Raw genomic sequence first — 21,320 nt, 5'->3', positions numbered from 1 at the left:
TAATAAAATCTTAAATTTTAGAAAATTATACTTCAACATTTCATCCTTTATAATTTAAAATTCCTGCAGTCCAAAAATATTTTAGTTATAAATTAAAAAACTCGAAATTTTTGTATAGACTGTAATATTTAGTGATTAGAATTAATGAAGATCAGAAAAGGTCATGAGATTAATGATACAATAACAACTTTTTACAATTAACCTTTTCTTACTTAAAAATAAACAAGTCGATTATAATAATAAAAAAAAATTACACTTCATTTATTTTATTTTTATTTTTATTTATCATAAACATGTACAAGTTACAAAATAAATATAATAATGAGATGAGAATAATAATCAAATTTAGTGTGATGAATTTGTAACCCTCGGGCCCTTATCAGTTCTCCGTCCAGTTGTCGTTAAATTTTACACCGGACGAGAGAATGATAAGGGGCTTTAGGCACGTTCCAAATCCGTTGTTTAAAAATTACACTTTTGTTTAACATTTATAATAAACCGATTTGTTTTACTGAAAATAATATTTATTTTACTCGATTTGATGTTTAATTTTTTTTTTCAACCTGAAAGGAATCTCTTTAAAAAGGTTGAATATTTGAGTACAATAGAATAATTCGAGAGTTAACTTGAAATCATTCACAAGGAAGTAAACTTGTAAGATAAGATTCCCTTGAATTCTTACAGCCAATAAAAAAAAAAGTTAAATAAAATAAGATTTATTTTTTTTCCTTACAATCTTGTCTTGGTTTTGATCGCTGCCATACCACAAAGACTAAACGTAAACGTTATTGGCACTACATGTACCATTGCAAACTATGTATATTATATACAAGAAGACTATCGACTTGGTTCCCGTCAGCAAATATTGCCAACAACGGTTTTCCTATGCTGCGATAAGGCACATGATAAGGATAAATAGCATTGGCGTCACTCATCCATGTTCTTAGAAATTTAATACTTGTTTTCATTTTACAAGTTACCATTTCTTCTTGAATTATTCAACTAAACTTTTTCAATTATTTTTATTTAAATTCAACTCGAACTCAAATTCTGTCGATCACAGCTCATTATTTTATTTCAACTCTTCTTACTCTTACGTAAAATATCAGTACTGATAAATTGTCTTCCTGTAAATTGAAGTGAGACAGCGTTACTTGTAAACAGATAAAGTATTACAATGTATGAAGTCATTTTTACAGCATAAGTAAATAACACATTACTTTGCTTCGGAAATTTGAAATATTTTGGAAAAAAATTTTTTTTTATTCCAATGAAATAATTTACATTCCAGAATTTAGTAAATAAGTAATAAATACTGATACTAAAAATAGCAAACATTTCCTTCAGTGTTTGTATTTTTAGAAATAGTTTACTTTAAATAAAAACAATATTGTTTATAACGTACAATAAAGATTTCTAAGAGCTCTGTATGTGCAATTTTTAACTTCCCGCTAAGAAAATTGAAAATTTTCAAAAATCGGGAAGTTATTGGTCTTACCCAGTTTTTCGAAAATCGAGTTTTCATCAGATCTTGACGTTTTGAGGTCCTAGGAAGCTTCCCTGACTATTCCCGCGAGGGTGTCACTATGTCTGTATGTATGTGTGTGTGTGTGTTTGTAAGTATGTAAACCTCTTATAACTTTTGAACGGTTGAACCGATTTTATCGTGGTTGGTGCCGTTCGAAAGGGCTTCGCCAAACTTAGATTTCCTGAGAATTTTAACCGATTCGGACCGACAGATTTTGAGAAATTTGGAGAAATCTAAAAAACAATAGGAAAAAAAATTTTTTCAGAAATGATTTTTTTGGAATAACTCTTAAACGGCTCTACCGATCGATTCCAAAAACTAATCAGCTCTCAACCTTGAAAAACCACGTCGATCACCGCTAATCCGGTCAAAATCGGTTGATTCGTTCGAGAGATATCGTGAACGAAAGAAAACCGAAAAAAGTGTTTTTTCGGAGTTACTCCGAAATTTTTAGTTTGACCAATTGAAACTCAAAAATTCTTTATGAGGCTTAAAAAACTGCGTAGAATGCCGCCAACCTCGTAAAAATCGGTTCATTTATTCAAAAGTTATTGCGGTTTGAAAATTCAAAAAATAATGTTCTATGAAGCTTCTATCAGACTTTTGAGCTCAAGAGCTCAAAAGCATAGAAAAGGTATCGTTTTGAGCTCGGAGAGCTCAAAACAACATACAGATTGTTTTTTTGAGCTCGAAGAGCTCAAAAAAAACGGCCATGTATTAACGGAATCAGCGGGAAGTTGCAGGGATGGCCTTTAGGGTCAACCGTTTTTCTAATTTTTTTTTTATTACTCCGATTGTTATATAAGGTAATGTAACAGCCTCGATATCCGATCAGAGATTAATATCCGATCAAATTAACTGACATCCTACCTTTTTTTTCTAATGATTGAATTTACAAAAAAAATACATGTATATAAAATAAAGCAAATGATTAGAAATTTCAACTGTGATTTATCTATAGATTAAAAAAAATTATTTACAAACTATTTTTAGGAGATTCAATTTTTTTTTCAAGAAAACTTCTAAAGAAGACTGAAATAGTTTTGGCTCAAGAATTTTTTCATCACGAAAATTTACTTTGGAGCCAAGAATAATTTTTGAGTAAATAAATTATGTGCTACTTAATTCAGTGATTTTAAAAAATTTTTAAAATTATGTAAATAGCAGTTGATTTTCACACAATTAAAAAATTCTGTAATTATTTAAATAAAAATTATTAAAAGTGATCGACTATTGGAGTTTTCACCTTATATAAAAAATCATCAGACATCCGGTAGTTGCGGTATTATTACCATGACGTAAGAGCAGCCATTTTGACTATTTTTAAAGTAAAAACAATAAGTATGATAGGTATGAATATATATTATATCACAAGATATGTGTATATTTTCATATATTAAATAGATGAATTAAATAGAATGAATGGAATACTATCTAAAAAAAAAAAAATTGGAAATAAAAACCACGTTTCCGACCACGAGGCTAACATGGGAATAGACCGGTCACGTGCCGCGCGCGCGCAAACCTTGTCACTTCAATCCATCCTAATTTTCACGTATATAGAATGTACCAACACCATCTCGCCGTGAATATTTGCATTGAATATACCTATTTCGTTCAGATATAATACAACAGATACAATTATTAATTCACTCAAAAAATAAGTCATCGCGATAACCTTGATAAACTTGCCCTTGGAATCTAAAAAGAAAAATACCATAACTAAAAACAAAACTAGTATAAATAAAAAAAATATATACAATACCAGATCAAACCATGAATTACTGATTGTTCATAAACTCAACTAATATAACGGATATGTATTATTAAAAGGCAAAGAATGTCGTGGCACTTGAGAAAACCTCGAGTCATATTTTCGAAGGTGATTAACTGTTGACTTTATTTTTATTTTATTTGTATTTTATGTAGAACAATATTAATGCCTTCTATTCACAAAAACAAATAGGTTCATTTGAACAACGTTTAAAAATGAAGGTCTGAGCTAAACTAAGCTCAGCCCGCACAGTTGTTTAAGAGTCTGCTGCTGGTGTATTACTATCGTATCGTGTTTTTGGGGTTTAGAAACGAGGCAGCTGCACGCACTTCAGATGACGGCGCCATCTTCCAGACCGTCATTTTCATCTCTGTCTTTTTAATCTCCCATCTCGTTCACTACTACCTACTCTGTGCAATAATTGTATTTTACATTCTACAATCCTATCGTATATATTGTATGTATACTTTACTCATTTTAGTTTAGTTTGTTAAATAAAACTACTGTAATGTACTAACACATTCACACATTTTATGTTTGCAGATATAATAGTTTTGCTGCCAATATCTATATATATAAATATATAATGTGTATTGCATATGCCAAGAACAGTGGCGTGGAATGAAGTATTAAAATACACGTACTCACATTGGTCTAATATAGTTAGGCCCAGTCATGTAATTCCGGAAGTTTTCAAAGGCAAACACGCCAAGGTCACGCAATAAAGAGACTTGTGCACGCAATGAGATTTAGGCTTTAATTTTTATAAATTATTTTTTAGGTGATCGAGATATAAGGGAACAAAAAAACTTGTGTATTAAGAATATAAAAGAAGAAAGAAGTCGGAGTTAGAGGGTGAAGAGTCATGCAATTTTTGTTAATTTTTTTCGTAAAATCTCTACATGCCGTGTTGGAGATGAAATATGGTTCTCAGAAGAAATCGTTTAACAGCATTATCTTCCACTAAAAAATCAATCAACAATTTTATCGTTCTAAGATAAGTGGGTAATTTTTGATTTTCAAAATTTCTTTTTGAATATTAAATTTTTAGGGCGTTTTTAACATCAAAATAAACGTCAAATTTGATTATAAGTATATTTAACATATCGGTTATCTTATTTTATCTCAACATTTTAAATCAGTTTAAAAATGTGTCAGATTTTTTAAAAGTAAGATGCGTATTTTGGTAAATCTTGAAGAGAAAATCTGATAAGATATTTCAATGTTAAAAAAAATATATTTGAAATATCACATCAAGCCATAAAAACTCGAAGAAATTTGTTCTATATCGAGAATTATAATTGATGTTTTAAATTATTGAAATTGATGCAGTTTTTGGGTTTTTACTTAATCATTTTCTCGACGTAAATTAAAATTTTATTATTGCGACAGCAAAACAATAAATTCAGCGGTATAAAAGTTTCGTCTGAGCAAAGTAGAAGATCGTAAGCAATGTCGGAGTTTTTTTTATCCCCAGCTAAGGAATTTAGTAATGACACATTAAATTAAGCGAAGATGTAATAAAATTCGGGTACGACAGTAGTTTTCTTTTTATCAATTTCCTTTTCTATTTACTGTTTGCAAGTGCTAAAATTCGACGCGAATGAGATAAAAAAGGGAGAAATTATGACTTGCTAATCGGAGAGAAAACTGTGGACTTTTATTGGTTTTTGCTTTTTTATTCTCACACTCTTGTAGAATAAAACGGGAAATGGAATCGTGAAATTTATTAGCATTATTTATTACTGGAAATTATTTTTCCTTTCTTTTAAATGTTTTCCTTACTTATGAGTTTTAGATAGTTCTAAAAACTTTTAAATGTTCAAACTTTTGTTACTGAATTCATCCGTCAGTATAATAACACATATTCGTGCTCGTATAATAGATGTATATGAATTGTCGCATATATACTTTAACTGAATTTGTTATCGTATTTAGCCTAGGTAATTGTGGTTTATTTCACTATTTATATTATATGAACTCAAATGAACTACGGTAGATTGTTGGTAGCATCCAAAATGTGGTTGTTGATAGAACACGAAATGTGGTTAACATTAATGATCATGATAGTCCAGTTCACTTTGTCCATCTGAAATTACAAAAAATAATAACATTAATATCGGATTGTGTGAATAATTATTTTGATTAAAATGAATACATCAATTTACTATATTATTTCATGAAAAAAAATAGCATTACATTCAAATGTAAAAACATTGTCTCTCTAGAGAATTCGCAAAATTATTCCTGAATTTATTTTATTAGAAACAAAATAAGTTTAAAAAAATTTTGATTCAATAAATGTCAATTTTTTTAGATAAAATTTAATACCAAAAAAAAAATTAATTTTTCACTCAAAATCCATTAAGAAAAATTTTGCATAATGGATATTTCAATAAAAAAAAAAAAAAAAAAAAAAAAAAAATGAATATCAGAATATATGAGCAAGTTAAAATGATTCTCTTATTAAAGAAAACAAAATAATTAGAACCAAAAAATCTGATAATTATATATACGATTTAGTTTTCAGAGTAACATATCGGTTTTAGCGGTTTTATAGACGCATTAAATTTTTTATAATTAAATTTAATCAATTAAGCACACGTGTCACGTGAAGTATCGTATGCGAAGATCGTTTATCAGGGGTAGACTGAACAAAATGATAATGAAGTATGCATTGTATTCAAATAACTATCAATACCCTATCCTTTTTTATAAATTTGTTATTATTATTTAAGCTATAGGGAGATCACGGGGTCAATTCTTGCGGGAATAACTGATTTGACGTATAATACGCCCTGGCCCAATCAATGAATCAAAGTGCACTTGGGGACAACTGAGCAATTTAACCATTGATTTCGCTTGGGGGATAATCTATGGAAATGTCATTTATAATATCCAAAGGAAATTTATAAAAGCGTTCATTCAAATGATGCTCAGACGATTTTTAAAAGTTTATCGGAATCAGGATAAATTTAAAATACTTGAATTTCAAGTAAATTGCTTTATCAAATTAAAATCTCGTGAAAATAATAAGTTGTTCATTGTTATTTTATTTTCAGAATTTTTTTTTGTTGTAACGAATTTAAAGTGTAGTTGATTAATAGAAGAGTGTTCATAGCATTTATTTTAATTTTTAACACCTCTTTTTGAATAGTTTTTTAAAAAAAGAAAAACAGTGCTTGTGCTATAAAATTTAATTAAAACAAAAATATTCCTCAATTCTAAAAATTTTATAATTGGAAAAGAAGAATTAAATCAAGAATATACATTTTCAAAAAAATTTTATTGGAATAAAAAAATTTATTTTTCTGAACATATTATTCGTTTCGAAATAATCCTTCAATAATTTTTCGTATTAGCTAACATGTATTTATAATTAAAGTATTAGCAATCGAATCATAAATTTTTCACACTTAATCTATCATCCACATTCAATGAAAATGTCAATTCAGCAGTGTGAAGCAGTTTCCTTTGTCTCTACGATAAAGAAGCCATATGATTTTTTACTTTGCAATGTTTTCCGTAAATTACTTTTATTACAAAAATAGAGAGCAATTAAAAAACTAATTAAATCCCGGACTGTGGTGGAAAGTTTTTTTAGTACACATTAAGTAATTCTAAAGTGCGTCCATGAAAAATAAATGTTGCAATAAAATAGCAATTTAACATAGACAATTGGGTTAATTGACCAGAAAAAATATTAAATTTATAACACGTTGAAATAAACGTTATTTACTCAAAATCCTCCTTTTTTACTTTAAATAAAATAAAAACTAATAAAAATCAAAGATACAATACAACATATATGAGCATTCCATTCACATTCAGCAATTGAATTAATCCATCGAACATAACAAACCGCACTAATTTAAATAGGTGCATAAGCTAACATCAACATTCATGGAGAGAAATACAATTTTCGAGTTATTCCCCATACTACTGGTGGAAACATTCTCTTTATACCGCTGTAATTTTCATTATATCAGCAGTCCATTTAGATAATTCTCGTTTGGTTTACATACCCAGTTTATTATATTTAAACGAAAAACTAAATAACCTTTTAATTTTATTCAGTGATTTGTTTACATAGTGATGCGTTACTAGTAATTACATTAAAAAATGTATGGCACGAATTTTATAAACTTAAATTCTTACACGAAAGATAAAGATAAAAAAACATGGAGTACACACATAATATAACTATAAATATATTGTAAGTGTCTATGCATACGTGGACGTTTGCGTGTGACCGTGCGCGACCCCGAATTCCATTACCTATGCAAATTCGATTTTGCTGAACGCCTCGGATCCCACGTTTTGACCCTAACTTTGTTCGTCGACCTCGACTCATCGCATCGCCGATGTAACATAGTGCTTAAACTGTCGTATCACATAACAATCAAGACTATCTACAATACAATAGTACTAGCTGCTAAAGAAATAAATATATAAAACTTCGATAAAAGCCTCATCGTTTGATAAACTTAATTACGAGGTGTACGACCTCTCTATTAGATAGTTAATCATTAAAGTCTGTTTATAAAATCATCGTAAGGACGACAAATATTACTCTAATTTTTTCATCAATTTAATGATTTATTGACTTCCTAGCTCTTTTTATGTTGTATAGATCTATTCTTAGTTAAATAATTTAGTTTTTTTTTATTTTATGGAAATTTACGAAATTACATCAAGACAATATAATAGAAAGTTTTTATATTAATAAAAAAATTGGGTAGTTCTATCCAGAGTTTCGATACTACTTTAAAAAATAAAGTCTATTTCTGTTATCATTAACAAGAATTCAAATGAATAATAAATTTATACTTAAATTTTTTCTGTACAATCGCATATACTTTTTCTTAGTTTATAAAAAAAAAATTTTTTTTAATTTCAATTTTTCGATATTTTACAATTGAAAAAAGTAATTAAAATAATAAAAATTTCATACATAATACAATGAAATAAATTTATAAAAATTATTGTTTAATATTAGTTAATAAAAATAATTATTTATTTTACTTAAAATAATTAGTAAAAATGAAATTATAATCAATAATGACATTTTTATGAATTATCAAAAAGATCTTTTTAAAATTACATTAAAGATGTAAAAAATGAACTTCTTTACCTATATCTTTATTTTAAAGGTGACAATTGAGCAATCATTAGTTTGATGAGTCATTGTTCATTTTTAAGTATTTATTCAACAATCTGATATGTATTAAAGAAAAGTCAAGTTTTAATAAAAATTTTTTTAAGTTATGTTTGATGGAAGAATCACTTGACCCATTTAAAAATAAAAAATTAAAGTTATGTTTAATTTTATTATCCATTGTAATACTTTTGTTATCAATCCCCAAATGCACTCATAAGACTATTAATTAAATAACGTAATTTGTAACAATAGTAACACATATATTAGGATTATTATATTATTAAGTATGTGTAACATATATTTAACACATACCGGTGGCAATAGAATTGCCAGAGGGCAACCGACATTCCAGTCTATTGGATTTAATTGGTAGGTTTACGACACAAGCATATACAGGACCGCGGGTTGGCTTTACTTGGCTCTACTCGGCTTGTTCATCTTCGAGACACGCCACGTAATTGCTATTAAAAGCTACGATCTACGATGTAGGACGCATGATAATATTAAACCACAACGATAATTATAATGATACCAAGGGCTCAATGAGATTGTGATGACGTGTCATCGTCAAGTATTAAACCGTTCAACAAAATAGTATATTACTCACCTAGGGAAGTAAAGTAAGAAATGTCTCAGATCACATGTAATTGTCGGCCGAGGCGAAGCCGAGGTTGACAAACATGTGATCTGAGGCGTTCTTATTTACTTCCCGTGGAGTGTATACTATTTTTTTGCTCGACGAAGGCAGAAAGCGGCACTTTCGTTTAGCGCAGCGGGCCGAAAGTTGACGCTTTCTGCCCGTCGAACAAAAAAAATATAATTGTACTTCTTCTATTTCTTTTTTAACCTTTAGGATACGGCCCGGAATGAAAAAGTTACATGATTTTCGATTAAATGGTATAGAGACAATTTCTTCTTAATTCTGACAGCTTTCTGATTCAGAAGCACAGGGGTCCATCATTTAATTACTTTTATCTGTTGATTATTCATTGATTAAAAATTTTTTATGAAATGATCATTGAAAAAACAAATATTTTTGATGAAACAGAAAAAATGAAAAATAAATTTATTTTAATAAGCTCGGGGAATTAAAAAGTACACCTTATACTCATTTTATTAAAAATTAAAAAAATAAAACAGAAAAAATAATAATTAAAAGAAAAAGCTTGAAATTGCAAAGAATATCTTTTTTTATATTATCAACAGATACTGTTTGTAATTTTTTTTCCTACTGTGGCGTTACTTGTCGGCTGCATAACGTAATCTTGTTCCGAAAACGACCTAAACTCTATTTCTAACTACGAAATATCGATTTATTAAACCAAACTCAATTTATAATTGACTTTTAGACGATATGAAGTCACATTAGTGATGATTGAGAAGATATTTTAGTCTAGAATACTGAAAAAATGGACTATTTTCGAAGTTCAAATCCTAAGAACATGTCCTTTCAATGAATTTTAAAAATTCGAATTATTATTAGAATTACATCCACTCTAATGACGTAGCATTTAACCGGTCTGGGCAAAGCCCGAAACTCTAAACATGTTCTTTTCGAAACTATTTTTTTCAGAACGGTTGACACAATATTTCAAGTTTTATTGAACTAATTTACATGAAATTTGATGTAAGTCTTCTCTGTACATCATTATATTGTCTGAACTAGATTTTTTTTTTTTTTTCAAATTCCCGTCATTGTGGAAAAATTTTTTTTACTTAGCTTCAATTCGGGCGCTAATGGCATTTTTACTAATTAAGAATCTAACCTTTGTTTTTTTTTTTTTTCATTTTGAGTGACAAGAAGAGTTTTAATAATTTTTTATATATTCTTGAAATTTTAATAAGTATCCAACAAAAAAATGTTATTTTTTTTTATTTCACTTGAAAAAATATATTAAATTAGAGTCTTTAGTCCAAAATACTTCCTTTAATATTCAGTTAGCATCAAATTAATTCCTTTACTTATTTTTTCGTATATACAATACCTGAAGAGAATCTATTTAAAATAAAAAAGCAAACTATAGAAATAAAATTAATGAAGTTATAATCCTGAACTCAAGCTAATGGTGGATTTTAGATTATCTGTTTTTCTCAGAGAAGGACTAACTATTTTAATCTAAGCGATGCATTTAATTTCACAAGTTTCCCGCTGATTCATGAATTTTGGCTCTCATTTTAGATGAGAAGTTCACAGCTCTTGGTAGGTGTACTTGGGCTTTTCGTTAGCTTGGGATCGAGCTGAATCCAAAGTCGAGTCGACGCCGCAGTTTTCCCGTTTTCCGAGTTTAACATACCTATTTTATCTTTTTCTCTCATTTCCCTAGACTAGTATTAGTCGTTTGTAAAGCTGGCCAACGGATACGAGACAAAGCGAGATGTAGAGTTAGTCTAGCCTAGTATTAGCACTAGTATTAGTACAGTAGCAATGTGAAGCTTTGCTCTGTGCTCTATCTGCCGGGAAAATACACAGAGAGCAGTGCAGAGATGTGTATTGGGATGCTGGATGCTGGGTAACTAGTATAGTAGGTAGTTTATAGTGTGCTATAGCTAATGTAAACTTTTCTCTTGGTTCCTGGTTGATATTCGACAAACTACTCTCGACATCACTGACCTCTCCTCTCATACTCTCATGCTCAGTTCAGAGAGCTGTGGAACAGGCAGATAGGATCTATGGATCTAGAGCTAGTTCTCTTGTTCACTCGATTTTTACAAACAAACGGTCCCAAAAAAAAATAAATTCCCTGGTTTTTTTTTCTTCTCTTTCTCCTTTTTTTTCTACCCCACAATATTTGTAGCGGTTCTTTTTTTACTACAAATAGAGCGAATTGAGAGTTGGATGACAGGAAATGGTAGCTGGACAGTGCGAGGACGATTGATAGTGACTGGCATGGATTGACTGGTATTAAGACAAAGACAAAATGATGAAAATAAAATAAAAGTGATATTGGGGAGAGAGAGAATGAGAATGAGAGTATGCAGTGCAGTGGTAGAGATAACTTGGTATGAGTTGAGTAGTACGAAAGCTAAGGTCAATGTTTTTGGGACGGTTGTCTGGCCGGGGCAAGAGAGCGGTTGCTATGCCAACGTGGTCGAGACAAGGGATAGGAGTAGAGAGGACATGAAATAGGGGAAGCTAAAACCAAGAGTACAAGAGCGAGACGTATGCATGGACCAGACCGATGTATACGTATATGAGTAAGTAAGAGGAAACTATAGGAAAACTATCACTCTTTTCCTCAATGCCTCTTGTTCTTGCTTTCTTTACATTTTTTTAAACTATTTTTTATTTTACTTCTTTTTTTTTCTTTCATTTTGTTTCACTCTAAACCTCTCGTTTCAGTGTGCCGCTGACGGTAGAGAATTCGAAATCGAAGAGCGACGCTAATTGCCCTCACAAATGCACAGGGTCCTTTCCGGATTGAGTACCGGAGAACAAGTGCGGATTTAGGTGAATCCTCAACTTGAATTATCTCATTAAAAGCTACACGAATGGGGTTTTTAATTAATCTTTACTTTATTTATACTCTAAGCAGGTTTATTTTATTCAACTATTTTTTATTTTTTTTTTTTTAACAGCTATTTTTAGTTTATTAACTTGATACTTTATATTTTTTTCAGAATTTTGAAAAGACAAATTGAAATAACTATCTAGATTACTTTAGGTGCTAATGCAACTGTAGAAATAAATTTTTATTAATTAATAACACTCATGGTGGAAAAATGAACTAAAATGATTCGAGATTTTGAGTTTTAAAAAAATAATTAATTATATATATCAGTGACTCGATAAAAAGACAAAAGTTCTAGTCATAAATAAAAAATACATATCACTAAGTTTTTAATACTTTCCGGGGAAGATTTACATTAATGCTACTTTTTATGAACTAAATCCTTTAATTTAAAATTAATGAATACTTGCAAAGTCAAGTTAGTATCGAAATATCATAAATATGGTCCATAATTCCTTATTGATGGTTAAAATTGATATGTGATGCATCTCAATTTTAATCAATTTTTAATAAATTAAATAAATAAAATAAATATCAATGAAAAATTATGAAACGGAAAAAAGGCTAAGTACTTGAAATTGTTTCTAATATAATAGCGGTAATCCATAAAGAGTATATAGGATATATTGCACGCCTCATAAGCGAAGCGTTGAGGTTGTGCTCTACTCTCGACATTTCGAAAAAAGCAGTTTTCTCGAGACTGAAATTGATTTTTTGTTATTTATATCGCACTTACAGGTTAATATAAGTACACATATCAAGTCAAATAATTTGTCAGGCACATAAAATATATTTCAATAACAATTTTTTTGTTTAACATAGTAAATAATAATATTAAACTATGTGGCAGGGAAAATTGGTCGAAAAAATGATCGTACCGGAATAATTTTTTTTTTATTATTTAAAGTAACACACGACGAATTTTCTTAATTAATATGAGCGTTCAATTCACTGCCATTAAATTATTATTTATAAAAAACTAATATATGACTGTGGATTTTTTTGTATATCTATCTACATATTTTATTATAGTATTTTTTTTCCTCACCTTAGAGTTATGGCGCCACTAAACCATAATAGCAGTTTTCTGTTTTTTATTATTTTGCTTTTTATATTTTATTTTGATAAATTTCATTATAAAAAATGAGATTATGAGGCGTGCACTTTTGGATTTTCCAAACTTTTTTATTTATAATACTAGCCAGAAAAGCAGATTAAGTCAACACTTTATTAACTGTGCTAACTATTTAAAACTTTAGTTAAATTCAATGTTAATTTTTCAACAATGCAAGCTTTGTAATAGTGTGTGAAAGTACGTTCAAATATTACTTCGACTTTACTAATAGTGTATTAATTAATTAAGAGTAAAATAAATTATTTTAATAGTCACAAAAAGATTTTAATATTCTCGGTAAATGTTAATTTGAATATTTTTTATTTTTAAAGAAAGAAATTTTAATTAATTTCATGTTCTGACGTTTATAATGAATGTCCAGTAAAAAGAGAGTTTTTTTCATTACGGATGAAAGAGAAAAGATCAATATTTAAAAGACAAAAAAGGTCATACTCATGTGGATTTAAATGGCGATGGTACTTTTTCATTAATATAATAGCCTTTTTGTTGTATCTCTATGAACATAATTTGAATAGCTATTCAAGTACGTATTTGGGAATACAAAAATACATTAATTACCCAATGACCTAATGAAAACATGTACCGAATCCCTCGGAGAGTCGTTACGCTCTTCTATATAATAAGTTACTTTATTATATATTGAAAATTGATATTGATTAACCTAGGTCCTAACTACTGACCTGCCGACAAATTTTACAAAACTTTTTAATCATTAATGTCTAGATATTTTATTTAATTAATAACTTTTTCATTCATCTTTATGAATCCATATATTGAATATTAGTTAAAGAAAATCTAGGAATTTTAATTTATTACATTTCAAGCGGTAGAAAAATCTTTAATGATAGCCATTTACTGCATTTTATGGCTATTCGATAAAAAAATTCCATTTTATAATTTACGGCAATGAATTTTCATTTCATTGAATAATATTAGATGAATACTTACTTGACATCAGTAAAATGATCTTTTTTTCATTCAAAGTTATCTTCTCATTATTTAAATTTGTAAAAAAAAAGTTTCATTAAGACTGGAATATGTATTTAATTAAAATATTGAAAAAATTTTTAAAACTTACTCAATTCGGTTAATTTTAAATGACAAAATTTCATTAAAGGGAAAAAGTTTTTGTTTGAGACTCCAAAATAAATATAAACATTTGAATTAAGCGTATTTTTTCAATATTACTTGCTGTGTCATTCTTAGTGATAATATAATCAATAAAAATAATAGTAGCATAATTTCTCGTCAGCTTTTAGCATTAAAATGGTTATTATGAATAAGTGAAAAAATTTTTAAAGCATTATTTAATAGAGTTATACTTTGGATAAAGTTTGATCTAATGATGAAAAATTTCTGTTAGTTTGTTTATTTCTTTTAGACTTAGTGATTTTTTTAAAAACATTATGATACATATACTTAAAAATATAATAAATTTTCCATGAGAAATTAAACGAACGTTTTAGTTAATCAAAATTTTTACTCTTATTAAATAATAATTAATGGATTATGAAAATATTTTAGTTCTAAAGTGTAAATAATAAAAAATATTGAACGCAAACATAAATATAAAAAATATTTGACAATAGAGTTTAAATTAAAATGACATGTAATTATAATATGAGAGTGAAGCCTTTCAATTTAAAATAAATATAGCACTGAAAAAAAGTATACATTTTTTATCGTAAATTGAGGGTTGCAAAAGAGAGATTTGTGACCGTATGTGGCCTCGACCGATACACACAGACACAGGACGAGCCAATTGCGCTCAATCTTTTCATTCGCTAGCAAATGAACGGACAGTAGCATTGCCGATGACGAGAAGCCGAATTACATTCAGGATGTATAGTCACATGATAGTAAAATGAAGATATAGAAGAGTCTAATACTCATATACATAAGTATGTACTATGTTAAATGAGTCAAGTTTTGGCTGAGCGTAACCCTAAACTTATGACACTGTAGCATTCTTATCGCCGAGGACATACATCAGTCCGCCATTGACATGACATCCGGCCCAATCTAACGTTTCTCATGTATACATACACATATATTTTAAAACATGAGAAGTAAAAAGGTCTAGACTTAAATAAATTTTCTGTAACCTCTGCTTTTTCTCACACGCCCAACCATTCAAAACATCAATAGACGTTCGTTTTTTTCTCTTATTTTTTTTTAGATTTTTTGCACCATTTACACAGCTCCTCTGGCACCCTTGGTTAGTCCTCATACTCACAGACAAACACTTCGTTGCTCGACCGTTGTAAAATGACATTAGTGTATTTTAGATTTCTCGTTTCGTTTTCCCGTTTACATTTACACCCAAGTCTCCGGTAATATTCCGGTGATAACAGCTATTTTATAAAGAAAAACACATCCTTCTTATTTATTTTTAGTTGGATTTTTTTTTTATATAGAATTGTACATTATTCTGTTAAAGCTCAGGACGAAATTTTCCTAAAATTCGTCTATAATATATCGTGAAAGGTCAATTAGTAATTTTGAAAAATACTTTTACATCCAAAAAAATCAACAACACGATGTAGTTTAAAGCATCGTTGTATTGGATGGAAAATAAAAAAAAAGTTTGGAAAATCCAAAAGTGCACGACTCATAATGCTCATTTAATTGTGAAATATTAACAAAATAAAATATGTAAAAAAAATATATAAAACAGCTAAAATAGCACGATAATGCGCACTGATAGAAGGATTTCTTAGTATTTAAAAAGATTTCTTTGTATTTAAGAAATCATTTCTTAAACATCATTTCTTAATATTTAAAAAATATTTCTTAAATACAAAGAAATATTTCTCAAATACTAAGTAATATTTTTTAAATGCTAAGAAATCCTTCTATCAGTGCATACGCGCCTCTAGTGGGATAAATATACACAATATATATAGATATACAGTCTTCTGATTATTGTTTTATTTTATAAATTGTAATTAAACGACACTAAATTACCTAGCTATTCGCATTCGGTGACCTACAATTCTTCCAAAGAATTAAAAAAAAAAAAAAAATTTAACTCAATTAATGCATTTTTTCGCAATGTACAGTGTTTCCGGATTTTCATATATGACAGACAGGAAAATTTTGTGACCTATTTTGATGTTTTTTTCCGTTTCTATGGCACTAAATCTTGACAATAGTATGCAGAATATTTTGATTCCGTGAACTAACAAGACTATAATAATATAAATAGCTGCCAAAATGAGGCGAAACAATTTTTCGATCGTAAAGCACTCTCTGATGCTTCGCATCATGAGTCGTGCAAAACATAAACTCTTTTCTTTATAGCATTTCATTTGAATGTATCGCTTAGGAGATAATAAGAAATAAAAATTATCTAAGAAGGAATATGCTTGCTGTATGATGAATGGCGAATATTCGTCTCTAGCTCAAAGTTTGGAGTCCGATTCAGAGCATGGGCTATTTCTGTTTTTTTTTTTTTAATTAATTGAAAATGTATTTGTTTAATTTTTATTTAGCGAATAATGATTATTAAAATATTAAAAAATATAAAAACATGAGATAGAAAAGAAATAAACTTATCATTGCGCTACTCACATCTCTAATTTCTCGCGAATGTTGACACCAGTGTGTATTTTTATCTGACTAATTAAGCCGAGAAGCAAGGCAAATTTGTAACACGATGATTACATGTAGATCCAGTTTATGATGTAGTCTGTATAGTCTATTTTCATAGTATTAACGAGAAAGTAAAATATCTATACAAAGTAAATAGACGACAAATACATGACACTAAAAAATATAGTTTAAGAGATTGAATAAGAGGGATAAGATAGGATAGGATATAAACGCTTTACTTCGACACAAGACACTTGCTCACTAATTACTCGGGCGGCAATTGACCTGTCACAACGAGTTACGTTAGTCTCGCAAGGGAGTATAAGAGAGTAAAGTCAAAGTCTTTTTCGTTACAGCCTTCCTACCAGATTAAATTTTATCGATGAAAGTGCATGAGCTTTTCTTTTCGCCCATCCTGTTTTAGTTTCTGTCCTGCTATCTCATCCCCGTAACATTTTATTTTCCTCTATCCTTCGTCCTCCACTCTCTAGTCTGCAGTCGATCGTCCGTAGTAGGTACCCGAGCTCCGATTAGAGTATAGCATAAAAAAAATAAAAGAATACAACAGTTAAAACATAACAAAAATAATAACAAAAGTCAAAGAGAGAAAAGTACGGTCTATTAACAATTTAGAAGCAATCAGCTGTAAATTTAACGACAAGTGGAAAAAGAATGTAACCGCAACTGTCTTGGAGTATCTCGTATATATATTTATTTCTTTTTTTTTTAACCTCTTCATTTTTTACTCACTTCACCCTCGGTAGCATCAGCGCTAAAGTATCACGTCTAGGTATGACTTTAGCTTTTACTCTTTGAGCATAAGAAAAAATAATATTTTTACCTTTTTTATTTATGCTGTACACTTTTCATTTTTTCTATATTTTTTATCCACTTCATTCTCATCGGTACAGAAACGCCACTCGAAGAATCTTGCTAGCGCGAATTGCTCTCGGATTAATTCTCTAATAAGAAAATTTCTCCTGATTCACAAGTAAAGCTACGCAGAGTAAGAGTAAGAGTAAAGGGAAAAAGTATAAAGGTAGACGGGTGGATGCACTTGTACCGGTGATGGTTGAATTTAACCGTAAAAAAATAAAAAAAAAAGGGGGGGAAAATGTTCAGGAATCAGAGAGTTTAATCATTAGATTCAGTGTCTATCTTACTTTCTTTAATATTCAGTCTTTCTCTTAAACTTTTCGTTACTTCAATCTTGGTACTTTCCCCTCTTATTCTAGTTGAATTTTTCCCTTTGCTCCTCCGTCCACTTATTCTTTTACTTAGTTACCTTATTCCCTGTATAGTATATAAGATACTACGGAAAATAAGATAGCTGTTAAAATCTTACGAACAAGAAGATGAAACTACCATGAAATTTGTCGACAAGATTTCACTTAGCTCCAGGGAAGGAATCTTGGCAAAGTCTAAACCACTTCATTATCTTGAGATTAATTCGCATGATACTAACCAGAGATCCAATGCTTGTTTCACACGGATCCTAGAACTGAGCTTCATTTTATTACTATGCAGGATCATCGAAATTTTTGTTAAATACTACACTTATTTATCTAATTTTCAATATTAACTTCAAGTTTGCTCAATTTACATAAAAATTCTTTTGTTGAAATAATTAATTATGAATGAGTAAAAAATATATTGTGAGAGAAATTTTATTTGAAAATTAAATTTTCTGCACATTTTTTTCAATTTAAAAATTTTTATTCATTCGAAAATAGTTTTATAAGTTTATGTTAAGCAAATGGAAATTTCTAAAACAAGACTCTGATATTCGATCGATTATTTATAAATCAACCTTTTATCAGAGCGTTTTTTTGAAAATTTTTATTTAATAATGATAAATTCAATTCCATGTACTGTACCAGTGCAACAAAGATTGTACGATTTTTATCAACGAGTGCAAGTAAAATAGAAAAACATGGGAACGGTTCTTAAGAAACGTCATTTTCAAGTACAGTATTTGTATTCTACTACCGTTACTTTTCTAAACTCCAAAAAAATAATGGTCAATAAAAAGAAATGTACGCTTAAAACATGCAATTATTGAGTCTCAGATATGTTGAGTCACAACTTATAAACAACAGTGTATAATTAATATAAAAGCTAAAATTTTCTAGAAAAGTTAATCATAACAAAAAGATAAAAAATTGAACAAGAATTTTTAAAAGGAAACTTTTTAATATACATAACGAAAAAATTAGTAATGAAGAATTAAGTTGAATGACATTTTTCGGAAGTTATCTTGTCAACATTTTTGTGGATTTCCAAAAATAAAATAAAGTTTTAAAACAGTCGAAAATCAAGATTTATGAATGGTCATAAGTCATAAATAATCTATCTTGTCTAATATTTTTGAAATTTTTTGACAATGTAAAAAAGTATATTCATGTACTTTTTTATCGGTTTTTTTATAATGCTAAATCCAAAATGATGTATATAAATATTGTATTCTGCAGTTATGTTCACGTATTAAACGCTCATGTATCTTCCATACTTTAGTTTCAGATAAGCTTGTTTCTTATGACATAGTAAAAGTAACAATATTTGTTTATGAATAAAGATTACAATTATGCTTGCATTGCGATGCTTATAAGATGAGTGATATTAAAATTCAACTTGACGCTTCATTAGAAAATTAAAAAATGAAACAAGAGAACATTTATTTACAATTATCTATTGATAAAGTTGATAATATTTAAATTCTATGACTCGAACTCTGTTTTTATCTTAATTTTACAAAAAATTTAATCTATATAAATATATTTAAGCAACTTTTTTTTTGTTACCGATAAACTTGAAAACAACTGGACCGATTGGCATGAGACCATGACCATTCGACGCGGAATTAATTGTAGAAGGTTTTAGACTATTCATTTTTTGAATTCCATCAACCCTTTACCATTTTTTTTCAAATTTATGTGGATAGTCATTTATTTCTGCTACTAAAACAAATGAACATCACTTCTTCTTCATATTCGAGTGCATAAAGACCGGCAAAATGTCTAACGTCACTTCAATGCTTATAAACGCGTTTCCACACACCCTCCCACGCATCTACCCACGCACTCCCACGCATCTACCCACGCACTCCCACGCATCTACCCACGTATCCACAAGGTTGTGACATGAATTATTATCTATAGCAACGGTTTTGTTAATTCATTTATAGGTTATGTAAATATGGCATTTATTTACGCTACTAACTTTTGTTTAAAAATTATTCATCTTTCATAGGTTATGTAAAGATGTCATTTATTTACGCTATCTTTTGTTTAAAAACAAAAAAGAATCTGTCTGTTATTTAATCGATCGTGTTTTGTTTCGTATTTATTGGTTATTATACGTTTAGTATTCGTTAGTTAGTTGAATGAAGAAGAGGGCCTTCAATTTATAAAAGTTAGTATAATTAATATATTCACGTTGATTATATATTTTATTTTAATATATAATTTCCAAAATATAGCTTCTAAAAGCTGTAAATTTGGTAGGAATCTTTTATTTGTCATGTAGAGATCATCTCAAAACGGATTTCAATAAATTCTACTTCCGACAAGGATTGCGGGGCTGGGTGTTAGAATTTCAAATTTCCATTTTCAAACTGTAACTTTTACAAACTCGAAATTAGGTCGGAATCTTTCATTTGTCATGAGGAGATCATCTCAAAACGGATTCCAAAAAATTTTACTTTCGATAGGGATTGCGGGGGTGGGTATTAAAATCTAAAATTTTAATTTCCAAACTGTAACTGCTGCAGATTCTAAATTTGGTAGGAATCTTCGTGTACGATGTCAAGTTCAGCTGAAAATGGATTTTCTCGAATTCTAACCCCAAAAAGGATCGTGGGGGCGTTAACAATGAAAATTTCTCATTTCCAATCGATAGTTTTTATAGTCTCGAAGTTTTGTTGGAATCTTTTATTTATAATGTAGAAATCATCTTGAATAGGATCTTATGAAGTTCCTCCCCCACATAGGAGTGCGGGAGTGATAATTGTCAAAAAATTCATATTCTTCAAATACAGTTCCTACAAATATAAAATTTGATAGAATCTCAAGAGAAACAGACAAATACCGGGATGGCCTCCAAGGTCAACGGATTTAAATATTTTTCTTACTTAATAGTGATATTTTCGTACAACAATCGTCTCTTTGCCAGCGGCAAAAAAGTCATTGTAACGTTTCCAAAATTTAACATTACATATAGCTATTCAGTCAACGGACTAAGAATTTTACATACATTTTATTTTTGCTGATCACATAACCGATAAATTGTTCTTATTACGGGATCGCGAAAATATAACAGATTAAAAGCATTGCATTTTCTAAACATATGAGATATAGAAAATATGAAAAAAAAATAAATAAAAATGAAACTTAAAATTTAATTTATTTCCTTTTCAATTCGCCCAGCGAAGCGGACGGGAACCGCTAGTTAGTTATACACTCAGCCTACCATTTTATTTTCTTAAAGACTAAAAGTTACTTTTTGAATTATAAGTTAATTTTTATAGCAATCTCTATAAAGTTAACGGTAAATTGATTTAAGAAAATTAAATTTATAAATATCTTATTCTAAAATATAGCACTTTCAATTGCTTTTGAACT

General features: G+C 29.0%; 1 long non-coding RNA gene across 1 annotated transcript in view; it reads right to left on the bottom strand.

The window, feature by feature from the left end:
- Nucleotides 1-3,122: 3,122 nt before the first annotated feature.
- Nucleotides 3,123-21,320, bottom strand: part of LOC123263180 — a 33,238-nt gene continuing 15,040 nt past the window's right edge. The window contains exons 2-3 of the long non-coding RNA XR_006509117.1: nucleotides 3,294-5,391; nucleotides 3,123-3,229 (exon numbers count right to left, since the gene is read on the bottom strand). This is a non-coding gene — a long non-coding RNA (uncharacterized LOC123263180). The remainder of the gene's footprint in view (nucleotides 3,230-3,293; nucleotides 5,392-21,320) is intronic.

This window comes from Cotesia glomerata, linkage group LG4 (genome assembly GCF_020080835.1).
Source record: "Cotesia glomerata isolate CgM1 linkage group LG4, MPM_Cglom_v2.3, whole genome shotgun sequence".
Lineage (NCBI taxonomy): Eukaryota > Metazoa > Arthropoda > Insecta > Hymenoptera > Braconidae > Cotesia > Cotesia glomerata.
The sequence above is the reverse complement of the archived record's forward strand: the minus strand, read 5'-3'. Positions and strand labels throughout refer to the sequence as shown.